Raw genomic sequence first — 12960 nt, forward strand, 5'->3', positions numbered from 1 at the left:
ATAATAACAACAACAACAACAACAACTTACATTTCTAGAGCACTTACTATCGCACTGAGCTAAATTGTTTATGAACATGAGTTATATCATCTAATCTTCATAATCCTGTAACATAGGAACCACGGCAGGAGGAAGAGGTGGGCTTCTTACCCCCGACCAAGACAGCCTATCTTTCCAAACCCGAAGTGCCCTCTGCCCCCTCCTGCCTCTTCGGTCCAGTCCTCGCCCCCTGCCTGCTCACTTCCTGCCCCCCGACCCAAGCAGGCCAGCATTCCAGTCCCAGGCTGGAGGGACCCCGACACTGTTCATGCAGGTTCGCCATTTTCAGGCGAGGGCACTGAGGATCGTGGAGGAGAAAGAGTCGCGAACACACGCGAGCGGCGGCCGGCAGCAGGAGGCCAGACGGCGCGGCTCACGGCTACTGCCCCCACGGAACTGTCAAAGGCGTGAGGAGACTCCCGCCCCCTCCCGGACTACACGCTGGGCTCCGAGGTCCCTCTGCTGAGCTGGGAGGCTGAGGGGGCGTGGCCTTCAGGGCCGTACCAAGAGCGCGGATTCGCAGGGGGGAGGCCTGGCCCCAGAAACAAGCGCACGGCCGGGTTGGGCGGAGCGGCGCCGCCGTCGGCCACGCTCCCACCCCCGCAGCCGGCGCGGGCGGTGGTAGCGCCTCAGTGGTGTGGGCCTGCGTCCTCCTCAGGTGTCCGTACTGCAAGCCGGCCGAGCGTGGTGAGTACGCGCGTTCGCTGGTGCTGGATTGGCGGGGTCCGGTCGCCAGGACTCCGGGTGCCCGGGCTCCGGGGCCCGACGCCTTCTGGCCGCCTCGGCCGCCCGGGCCCTTGGCATGGGGGCGGGCTCTTGGGCCGGCTCGCTGCCCAATTCGCCCGACGCCGGCGCGGAAAGCGCGCCTCCCATTTCGGCCCTTCTTAGGGTGGCCCTTCCCCTCGAGCTGACCTCTCGCGGAGGCTTGAGGGTCATCGTTTCCACGGCCGAAGGCGCCCTACCGGCCCTTCGGCGGAGGATCGGGTCTCGGCGTGAGAGGGCTCCATCCCCCACGCCGCCACCCTTGGGCTAAGCCACTTTTCCTCTCCGAGCCTCAACTTCCCCGTCTGTACAGTGTGCCTCAGGAGGCGGCCAGTTATTGGGTTCACTCACGTAGGACGCGCTCGTTGAGTGTGGGTGGGACCCGAATCTGACCTCGCAGCATCAGGTGGGCTCAGTCGAGCCCGCCAGCCCTGCCTCTCCTGGGAAACGTCTGCGTGCCGGCGGCATCCCTGGGGGACAGTGCTCCTCTCGGGCAGGTGCCTTGGCAGGTGCTTTGCCGGGCTTTGCTGGGCAACCGTGATACCCTTAGCTCGTGGGAGCAATTGGGAAAGAGGTGGAGGTCTTCTGGGCGGCGGGGGCACTTGACCTCGACTTTTTGCTTTTCATTTCTCGATGAGAGTCACCACTGTGTGAGCCGGTGACCAGTACTGAGAAGTTTGGGGCCATTTCAAAGAACGTGGCTGCCTCCTCTCTTGGACCGACAAAATACAGCCTTCCTTCTGAGCTTGGCCGAAGTAGGGAATAGTGCTAAGACCAAGGGAGACGGGTCTGGAATGGGTAGTCCTCGGTTGGAACCTTGGCATCTTGGCAGGACACAACTTCTTGGAGCCTCTGTTTCCTACTCAGTAGCCCAGATAGTGATACAGCCCACCCTGTAGGCCCCCACAGGGTTGAGGTTCTGAGGCTCAGAAGAGAGGGTCTCGGAGGGTGACATTGAGAACTGTGACATTCCATGTAAGTTGAGCAGTTAACTAACCCTCTGGGATCCAGTGTCCTCACTGTGCAATGCTGTAATTCATAGGCCCACCTGTTTGGGGAGAAAGCATTGATTCATCAACCACTCACAAGTTCTGTCTACACAAGTCCCCTTTGAGTGGTTGTGGAGTTGGCTTGATCAGGAAAAAAGTCCAAAAGTCCCAGTTAGTAAAGCAGTGAACCCAGAAGAAATCACTTTCTTTTCTTTGTGTCCCTCTACGGAGTTCTCATTTTCCTTTTGAGAGAATGGTCAGTTCCTGAGCTTCTCATGATTTTCATACCACCTAGTTTAATCAAGTCTAAAAAAGTGGTCTGCATTTCAGAGAATAGAATATTGGCTTCCAGTTGGGTTGTAGTGTTGAAAACTTCAGAGTGATCGTTAACTCTCCCAAATCCTTCGTGTCTAGCACTTGAAAAAGTTACAGATAGGTTTGAGCACCTGGAAATAGCAACCTTGATTGCAGTCAGCATGAGTAAGGCAGGTGAAACTCCTGAGTGGTATGAGTTTGTAAACAATCATGAGGTGTATGAGGTGCTTGTTGCCAGACAAGCCTTAAATTTTAGGACATGCCAGTGACTCTGAAATGATCCTTCCTTAATCCCTTGAACATCAGGATCTGAGTTCAATAAAGTTCACGTGTACTTAGGAGATAGACTATTTGAAATCAGAACTGCTTGGCAAATCCAGAACATTTACTTGTTAAACTCATGGAACATTTCAAGTTCATAAAAATGTAGCTCTTAAGCAACGTTTTTTTTTTTTTTTCCTAATAGAGGCTTCTGTAATTGTGGGACTTTTCGTGGTTCCAGAGGGCCCAGCTGCCCCGGCAACATCTGCTTCCTCATGCTTTAGGAAGGAGGAGAGCCCTGGATGGGGTGGAGGGTGGGGTGTCAGGGGACCTGAGCCCTAGCTCGGGCACTAGCACTGTGTGCCTTTCACCAAACCACCCCAGGCCCGGGGACCTCAGTTTAGTGCTATGGGATTTAACTTACATGTCAGATTCATTTAAAAATTAAAATGAGAAAAAAGTGAAATGGAGAAATGACTTTTTATAAAAATAGATTTTATTCTGTTTACAAAATTACTAAGTGCTCATTATTTTTAAAAATACTCATATCAGAAGGAGAAAAACAAATACCGTATGCTAACACATATATATGGAATCTAAAAAAAAAAAATGGTTCTGACGAACCTAGGGGCAGGACAGGAATAAAGACACAGACGTAGAGAATGGACTTGAGGACATGGGGAGGGGGAAGGGTAAGCTGGGATGAAGTGAGAGAGTAACATTGACATATATACACTACCAAATGTAAAATAGATAGCTAGTGGGAAGCAGCTGCATAGCACAGGGAGATCAGCTCGGTGCTTTGTGACCACCTAGAGAGCTGGGATAGGGAGGGTGGGAGGGAGACACAAGAGGGAGGGGATATGGGGATACACGTGTACCTATAGCTGATTCACTTTGTTACACTGCAGAAACTAACACAACATTGTAAAGCAATTATACTTCAATAAAGATGTTAAAAAAAAAAACTCTTATAGAAATACTCAATATAATAGTGAACATTCCTCATAGCCTTACACTGAGACAAAAAAATTACTGCTAGTGGTGTAGTATATATTCTCCAGAAATTTTTCTTCACAAATAAAAACATGTATTACCTAGATTTTTTTTTTTTTTACTTAAAACAGCAGGAATTTTTTATTGTTTAAATTTAAAACACAGAATTAAGATGAAACTAGTCATGCTGTTCTGAGTCTTGCTTTTTATTACTTAACATGATGTCTTTCTATAGCACTATGTAAAGATCCACCTCATTCCTTTTTTAAAACCTCATTCTTTTTAAAAATGACAATATCCCAGTAACCAATATTATTGAAAAAAATGTATGTTGTTTGCAGCCTTTTACTGTTATGAATTCTGCTACAATGATTAGCCTTATTCTTTATCTTTCAGCGATTGGACAAATATTCTTGCAAAATGAATTCTTAGGAGTGGAAGAACTGGGACATTTATGAGCTTTTAAATGTATTCATTTAACAGATGTTGATTACCTATGATATATCAGGCACTATTTGAGGTGTTGGGCCTATAGCAGTGAACAAAACACACAAGTCCACCACGGCTCTGACACATGGTTTGTCAAATGATGATATAATTTCAGATTTAACTTTTTACTGTATGGCAGATTCATTTGAAAATTGAAATGGAGAAATGACTGTTTTTTATAAAAATGTATTTTTTCTGTTTACAAAATTATTAAGTGCTCATTATAAAACGTCTGTTACAGAAATGTGCAATATAGACAGCGAATGTCCTTCATAGCCTTACACTGAGACAGTTTCCAGATGGAGAAAAATAGTACAGAGGAGTATGTGTGTTTGTAAAAATGGGGTGACTTTAAACGTCAATAGATATTGCCAAACTTCCCTCCAAAACTGATAATCTTGTTATGTTCCCACCAGCAGAGACTCATCTTTTTTTTTCTTAATTTATTTATTTAATTTTATTTTTGGCTGCGTTGGGTCTTGGTTGCTGCACGTGGGCTTTCCCTAGTTGCGGCGAGCGGGGGCTACTCGTCGTTGCGGTGCTTGGACTTCTCATTGCGGTGGCTTCTCTTGTTGCAGAGCACTGGCTCTAGGTGCGCGGGCTTCAGTAGTTGTGGCTCGCAGGCTTAGTTGCTCCACGGCATGTGGGATCTTCCCAGACCAGGGTTCAAACCCGTGTCCCTTGCATCGGCAGGTGGGTTCTTAACCACTGCGCCACCAGGGAAGCCCAAGACTCGTCATTTTTTAATTCATAATTCTAGGGCCAGTTGCTAACTGCTAATGACAGAGATGCTTTTTTTTTTTTGGCCACACCGTGAGCGGCATGTGACCTTAGTTCCTGGACCAGGGAATCGAACCCTCACCCCCTGCAGTGGAAGCACAGAGTCTTAACCACTGGACCGCCAGGGAAGCCCAGAGATGCTTTTATTTCAGGAAAATTTATGTGAGACTCTGAGCTAAGTTTGTATTAGGTATATATATATATATATATATATATATTATATATATATATATATATTATATATATATAATATATATATAATATATATGTAAATATATATACATATATATATATATATATATAATATATATATATTTTTTAAGGTCTTCTGATGACCCCAAAGGCTGGTGTTTCCATGCCCACTTCACAGCTGGGGAGGCCGTCTCAGAGATGAAATCACTTGCTCAAGTCTATGAGGGTGAAACTAAGGCCTCACATAGGGCCGTCTGCTTTCAGAGCCCTCCCTCCTCTTTTTGTGCAAGGTTATCTCATTTTCTGACTGTAGAGGATTTTGGGGGAGGGATGGGGGGAGAGGGAAATCTAATACATGTAATTGCTTAATAACATGATGGTTCCTCCTCGCTTCCAGTACCGTGGTGCACAAGGATGTCTATCTTGTATCTCTCACTGTACATTTCATTACAGTGTAAGAAACTTAAATGAGTATCTTATACAGAGATAGACAAAGCCAATTCTTTTATTATTATTATTATTACCATTATTATCATCACCATGATTATATAAGCTACAGGACAAAACTTGTTATCTTGTGCAGTTATCTGGCATGTAATAGAAATGTAGGCTCACGGAGCAGGTGGGGAGAAGCTCCTGGGTCAGAGGTAGCTTTCTAGCTTGTACAGGCACCAGCTTATAGTGATCCACACCGGCCTTACATTCTTCATCCGTCAAGTGTAGGAAAGAATCCCTGCTCCACCTGCCTCCTGGAACCGCTCAAGAAGTATTTATTTTCGGTAGTGAATTCTCTTTGTTCTTGGAAATGCTTCCATCCCTGAGAAATGACATTTTAAAACACGTTTTTGGGCTTTAGGGTCTAAACTTCTGTGTTTAGGGCCTGGTTTAGCACTCAAGCACTCTGACGGGGAGAGGACCAAGCAAAAGTGAACAACGATGACAGAGTGTGTCGAGTTCCTTCTTGAGACAACGCGTGCGAGGCGTGTCCTCTCGGCGCTGAGCCTGCTGTGTGCACTGGGAAGCACTCAGGACGAGCTGACTTTATTGGGGAGGGCAGGTCCTGCAAGGCTCCACGGAAGACGGGACATTTGAGTTGGATCTTGGAGGGTAGCTAGGAGTTCACGGATCCCACCAAGACACACCTGCTCTGGGGCGTGTAAGGGTGTAGGCTGCCTGATGCTTGGAAATGACTGGGGCTTATCTGAAGGGGTCTTGTGAACCATGCTATGTGATGGGAAGGCTTTTCAATAGGTCTGTGATGTGACTAGCACGGAACAGTGTATTCTTTTCTTAGGTTTGCGGACTTTCTTACTTCTCTCTGGATGAATTCATCACTTAGGAATCTTACTCTGCCTAAATCTGTGTCATACCATTTTAGAGCTCTACATCCTAAAAGTGTGTTTCCTCCCCCAGCCCCCTCCCCAAGTGAGGTGTTTACATTAGTTGTGTGCCTGCTGGGATGTGTGTGTGTGAAGGTGGCGGAGGAGTCCCATGGCGCAAACCATGGCTCTTTGCGGACTGGTGGCTCCTGTTGGTTGGGTCCACTGGAGCCAAATCCATCAGCCTCTGTTATGCCTGATGCTGGTTGGCATGGCAACACGCTCGGGGATGTCGTGAACAAAGCAGCTGGGGGACCTGGTCCTTCTTCTGGGTGGCTTGTGGAGAAAGCTGCTGACATAGGGGGCTTACTTGTTTTACTTATAAAGAGGTGATGTGGTGGGGGAACATCTAAGAATTATCCTTTACTTGGAGTGCTGGAGGGTGAGGCATTCTGGTCTGTATGCAGCTGAGAGAATTGTACACGTGCTTCCCTGAAATTAATCTGTTTCAAAGCTAAACTAGAATAAAATGATGAGCCAAACTGTGGTGCCATCGGCTGTAGACTGTTTCTCAGAGAACTGGATTCTTTGGGAGATGTCCTGTAGTAGGAAAATAGGATGGAAAAAGCTGAGTTTTGTCCCCTGGTTGTAATCACGGAGGAAGATGGACTCTGTAAGGACACTCTGATGTGGGGTTGTGTAATCTGCTTCTAGGTGAAAATCAAGAATGGTGTTTAGTCATTTTTTTAAAAAATCTCCCCTAGTTTTGTCTTCAGTGCCTTTTCCTGTGGTCCTGTGCACCCCATTCCTTTTGCCAGAGCAGCCTTTCATATCACTTCTTCCTTTGACGCTTAGGTAAGAGCACTGTGACCGAGGTAACTTTGATCCTCATGGCACACACCATCGTTGCCCTGGGTAGGCTGGGTCTGTACAAAGGTTGGAGGACTGGGTAGGAACACATGAACTCATGCTCGCCTTCCCTGAACCCGGTGTGCTGACTCTGTATCTATAGGTCACTTGGGGTCAGTTTTCAACACTGAAAACAGGGCTGGCGGTTCTCGAAAACACAGGAGAATGGATCAGCCAGTTGTGCCCGGCTTCTTTCAGAGGTGGGGTTTCGGGTGGGACTGTGGTCTTGTGAAGAAGGGCATTTGTTGGTTTCAGTTAGGGTTTCAGAACCTTTGCGATTAGGAAACCACATGGCATTACCTGGACATGTTGGACACAGTCCCTTATGTAATGTGACTTGCAAACTCTAAAAGGTCATTGAGCAAGACCGTCGCGCCTATCTGAAACCCCCACCCTGCTAGTGACCTCACCGTCCCCTGGTCCCCGAAGCTCTAAGGACAAAAGACATTTTCCACTTTCCCCTTGTCTTCACTCTGGGGTGCCTCCACCACACAGTCCCAACAGTTTTTAGTCTTTGAATCTCCTTCCACTGCTGTGGTCTTATTGTGGCCCCTGTCATTTCCTGCTGCGCCAGCTCTCGAATTGGCCTCCCTGAGTCCATAATTCTCCCTCTCCGCCCCACCCCATCACTTCTCGTGATCTGTCCATGGTACCATTGCTCATGAAGCCCAACTCTTATCAACCCTCCTTTGCTCAAGAATTTACAGTCACTCTCACTGTCTTACTGTTTTCTGTTTATTTTTCCTTCTTCTCCGTGTGCTTCCACCAAGAATATGGAAGTGGCTTATATTAAAAGGAGTCTCATTCTCCCTATCCCTAATGGCAATATGGGGGTTGGAGAAGAATGTGGATTCACTGAGAACAGAGAATTCCCCATCATTTCCACGAGTGTAGGCCAGCACATAGAATAGTGCCGGGCATGAAGCAGGCCCTCAGAAATGCTACCTAGATGAGTGGCGGATGAGTGCTTATGGTTTCTCTCTCCTGCGTGTACTGCCGAGCTTTCTCCTGCATATTGACTGAGGTGCCAATATTGGGTCTGATCTGTGTTTTTTAAGATTATTCTAAGATGCAATATGAACTTTTTGTAGGATTTTAGTTTCCATCTAGGTGTGAAATTTTAAATGTTTCAAGTTCCTCCTGCCATTGATAGTTTATTCAATAATTATTTTTTAATTGAAGGAAAGAAATGACTTGTGTACTGCCCCTCCATCATAGTATTCTATGTCTTTCTGGATATTTCTAGATCAGTTAACCTGGATGCCAAAAACATGAATAAATTTGTTTATTTAAAAAATTCTAATGAAATGAATAAAAGGGATCTAATCTAACCTTTGAGTGTCTGTTGTATGTCAGGTGTTTCATATCTCATGTGATGATCATAACACTGTGAGGGTGGTCAGCAAGGAGACCGAGGCTGAATAAGCAATGTGCCCAGGGTCCCGTGGCGTGTAGGTGGCACATCTGGGGTTTGAACCAAGGTCTGTCTACCTACATGGAAGGCCCATGAAGAACATGGAAAAGGCCCATGTTCTTTTCATGGCTCAACAGGGTTTTATTTTAGGTTTGTTGAATTTCAAGGCCCACACCCTCCTCAGCAAAACCAAGAACCGTGGAAAGAACCTAGTTATTGAGAGAAGGCCCCAGGAGGCAGGTAATTATACCAAAAGACAGTCAAGGGAAGTCATTGTGATGGAGCACAAAATTCATCTCAGAGCTTCGTGGAAGGCAAGGAAAGAAGGACAGGATTCACAGCAAACATGATGGAAAAAAGGAAGTGCATCAGTTTATCACAAGAAGCACTTGTCCTTGGGGCTTCATATAACGGTCACGGAGTAAGGCAGGGGGCAGCAGCCTCCGTACTCAGGAGGCGTTTGAAGAGCCCCTCGTGTGTACCAGGCCCCCTGTGAGGTGCTGGGACTGCACTGTGCGTGGACAAGATCGACAGGATTAGATAGATGGCTTAGGCCAGGGTGGAGGGAATGTTCTAAAGAACAGAGGAGTGTGACCACAGGTCACCCTTTCTGGGACCCACTGGGGTAAAGGCAGCGAACTTCACACTCCCTTATAATACTGTCAGGGCAGTTTTTTGGGGGATGGGAGCCAGAGAATAGACCCAGAGTGGTGTATTTTATCAGGCAGGGGTAGAGCGGGGGGATCTGGGAGAGCGAGCGTGGAGAGACCCTTCGCCAGAGATGGAAGGCAGGCAGTCCACAGTGGAGGCCCTGAGCGCACCCTCCACACTGTGTCCGACTATTTTGCCGTGGAAGTTGGAAAGCCTGGCTTGGCTTCTTGCCCCTTATCGGGTGACTGTAGGCAGAGCCGGGAGTTCTCAGCAGGCAGCACTGGTTGTGGTTCAGTGCTCCCGGCTGAAGGGCCAGCATCCTGTACCAGCGAGTGGGGAGCGAGAGAGATGCTGGAGCTTTTGTGGATTCAGTCACGCAGCGGGTAGATGGTGAGCTCTGTGTCATGCCAGGCCTCCTGAGCACGAGGGCTCCTGAAATGCAGGGCAGCGCCAGCCAGACACCAGCCCAGCAGTGCTGTCACCTGATGGTATAGTCAGGATATTAAACTGCCAGGTGAACCCCAGGCCAGGCAGTGAGGCGGCTTCTGTCTACAGCTTTGCCTTGTTCTACAAAGGTGGTGAAGGGCATGCAGGTGGATGATTGAGTGGCTCTGACGCCAGTGGGTCTGGGTTTGAATCCTGGTTCTAACGCCTATCAGCTCCCAGACTTTGGACAAGGCACTCTAATCTCTGTGCTAATTACAGCTCCTGTACCTCAGAGCGTTGCTGTAAGGAGGACATTAAGTAGTAGAAAGTCATAGTGTGAATGCTTCATACCTGGTAACGGCTGTTACAATTAGTATTTATTTAGAAAAAAATAGATACGATGGCAGGTGGGGACCTAGGGATAAGATAGCGTACGGCTGCTCAAGGCTGTTTGGATTTGTCCTGAGTTTCCTGATGTCCAGAGCAAAGAGGGGGAGACACATCCGAGGTGGGAGTGTCTACTGATGGGTACAGAGATTTCCTTTGGGGGGCGGGGGGTGATGAAAATGTCCTGGAGTTAGCTAGTGGTGCTGCTTGCGTAATGGGTGAACATACTGAAAACCACTAAATTGTACACTTTAAAATGGTGAATTTGGGGTGGGGGGGGCGTGAATTATATCTCAATTTTTTAAAAAATAATTTATTTATTTTTGGCTGCGTTGGGTCTTCATTGCTGCGCACGGGCTTTCTCTAGTTGCGGCGAGTGGGGGCTACTCTTTGTTGCAGAGCACGGGCTCTAGGCGCGCAGGCTTCAGTAGTTGTGGCACGCGGGCTCAGTAGTTGTGGCACGTGGGCTCAGTAGTTGTGGCTCGTGGGCTCTAGAGCGCAGGCTCAGTAGTTGTGGCGCACGGGCTCTGTTGCTCTGCGGCACGTGGGATCTTCCCGGACCAGGGCTCGAACCCGTGTCCCCTGCCTTGGCAGGTGGATTCTTAACCACTGCGCCCCCAGGGAAGTCCCAATATATCTCGATTTTTTAAAATCAGGTTTATCGGTCTCAAGTCCTTGAGCAGCTAGACTCTCACTAGTTCTGCTACTGAGTCCCCATCACCTCGAGCGAGTTGTGCACACCTGCGGCAGACACATTCACTGCTCACGGCCTATTTGTGTCCCCACCCTCCCATCCCTTAGCCCTCTGGAAGTTAACCTCAGCTAACGCCCTGTGAGTGGGAGCGTGGTGTGTCCCCTCTGCCCTGAAGCATTTAAAGTCTGGGACCAGTCCCTCCCAGTCTTCTCCCCATCACAGAAGCCCTGCAAGTTACGTGTTGAGTTGGTGGCATCACAAGGAAAAAGCTGCTTGAAGCACCAAGTCCCCTTAAGGAGGCCAAGAGCCTGGCGGAGACACCTGGCCTCCACTGGACATCGTGAAAACTTATGCATTACATCACTTGGGGCATAGGGCAGGGCTGGGAGGGGGACACCTTTCCCCGGTGCTGTGGCCTGTGTCCTCATAGCCCCTCCCTCACGCGTGCTGTGTGAGGCGGGTCTTTTCTAACCGGAAGCCACAGCCGATGCACTGGAACCCGACTGTGTCCCCACTGCTGGCTGCAGCCGAGTTCACAGCCCTGCCTGTCAGCGGGAGCATTCAGCTCAGCCTCTGGGAGCATGTCGAGTGATTGAGTGTTCCTGCCCCGAGTGACAGCGTGGTGTAATGTCAGGCCAGCATTTTGTCTGCCTCCCCCCCTAAGAGAACATGGTCAGGCAATCAAAAACTCTCAGCAGCTCCTGGTTTAGTGCAGGTGGCGTAATAATCGTGGACACTTTTACGGACGCCGTGAGACAGTCCTCTGTCCCCATGGGGTCTGGTTCTTACTGACTCGCTCATGCTGTTCTGTTGTGACCTTCGATAACCCCACTGCCCACATCCTACCATTTAAAAGCATGGTGTGACTCGGCAGGCAGAGATCGCGGAGATGACCTTCAGTCGGTGCTCAGACACACTTGATTGACACCAGCCTTTAACACATGGCAGTGGCCTAATGTCAAGGCGAAATGCAGGCAGAGCTGGGGATCAAAACAGTGCCATCCAAGGCCCGAGCCTGATGGCGGTCTGGCCTGACCTCGTGATAAAAGCTGGCCCCTGGGAAGTGCGTGGCCACATGTCTATCTGCCATCCTCCGTCAGCGCCTCCATCACCGTGTGTAGCTGCTGCCCGCAACAGCCTTGTGTGGCTCCTGTCCTCGTCCCCACCCCCACCCCACCCCCGGCAGAGACTCCGTCTTCGCTGAAGGGCACCGTCTCCTGCTGGCCAAACCTAGGGTGACAGGCCAGCCTGGGAACCAACTGGGACGAAGATGAGCCAGGAGTTGGGCCACCCCCTTGCTCGTCTGCAGGTAGATGATGACTAGAGCCGTGACAGGAAGTGACAGAGAGGGTCTCGTATGGCCCTTAAATCTCCCTCTTTGAGTTGCTGGCTGTGGGATCTTCAGTGATTTTCTGGTTCCTTAGGTCTTCAAGTCCGTGTCTGTAAAAATGGGTGAAATATTTATCTAAACAGGCTAATCATAAGAGTCAAAAGAAAGTGGTTGTGTAAAGCACCTAGCGCGGTGCTCAGCACGTGGTGGCCGCGGGGCCGGTGCTGTCCCCGTGCCCGCCCCCCGCTTAGCGAGTAGGCAGCGCACGAGGTGCTGATGAGGACTGCAGCCTCTCTCTCCTGCAGTGCTCAGTGCTGGGTTTTTGAGAACCAAGGTCCTTACTCAGGTGACGAGTAAGACATAACTTGAGCTTCAGGAGCTCATAATCAGGTCAGAGAAGCGGACGGGGAGGTAACTGACTATAACCCGAGGCAGAGGCTGCCAGGTGCCGGAGCTGAGTGTGAGCGTGAAGCCGGCAGCCAAGCTTTTATGGAGGACGTAGCATTCGAGTTAACCCGTTAAGATATAGCTTTGATGGCTATGGAAAGAAAGCGAAGAACATTCTTAGGAGGGAGAACAGTGAAGCAGAAACAGGCAGCAGTGTATGAGGTGTGTCTAGGGGGGCTGATAGGAAGGCCTCACAATAAGGATGCTACTGGATTTTTTTTTTTAAACTTTTTTTTTTTAAACCAATTTTTGACTTACAGAAAAATTGCAAAAATATTGGGTTGGCCAAAAAGTTCATTCAGTTAGCGAATACATTGTTCAGTGAAATTCTTGGCGAAAATGGAAAATGTGTCTTTTATTTATTTTTTAAATTAATTAATTTATTATTTATTTTTGGTTGCATTGGGTCTTTGTTGCTGTACGCGGGCTTTCTCTTGTTGCAGCGAAAGGGGGCTACTCTTCATTGCGGTGCGTGGGCTTCTCATTGCGGTGGCTTCTCTTGTTGCGGAGCACAGGCTCTAGGCGCAAGGGCTTCAGTAGTTGTGGCACGTGGGCTCAGT

General features: G+C 48.7%; 1 protein-coding gene across 4 annotated transcripts in view; it reads left to right on the forward strand.

The window, feature by feature from the left end:
* POR (cytochrome p450 oxidoreductase) overlaps nucleotides 1-12960 on the forward strand; it is a 74380-nt gene that overhangs the window by 10368 nt on the left and 51052 nt on the right. The gene's annotated exons all lie outside the window — the stretch shown is intronic.

This window comes from Balaenoptera borealis (genome assembly GCF_965194805.1).
Source record: "Balaenoptera borealis genome assembly, chromosome: 16".
Taxonomy (NCBI): domain Eukaryota; kingdom Metazoa; phylum Chordata; class Mammalia; order Artiodactyla; family Balaenopteridae; genus Balaenoptera; species Balaenoptera borealis.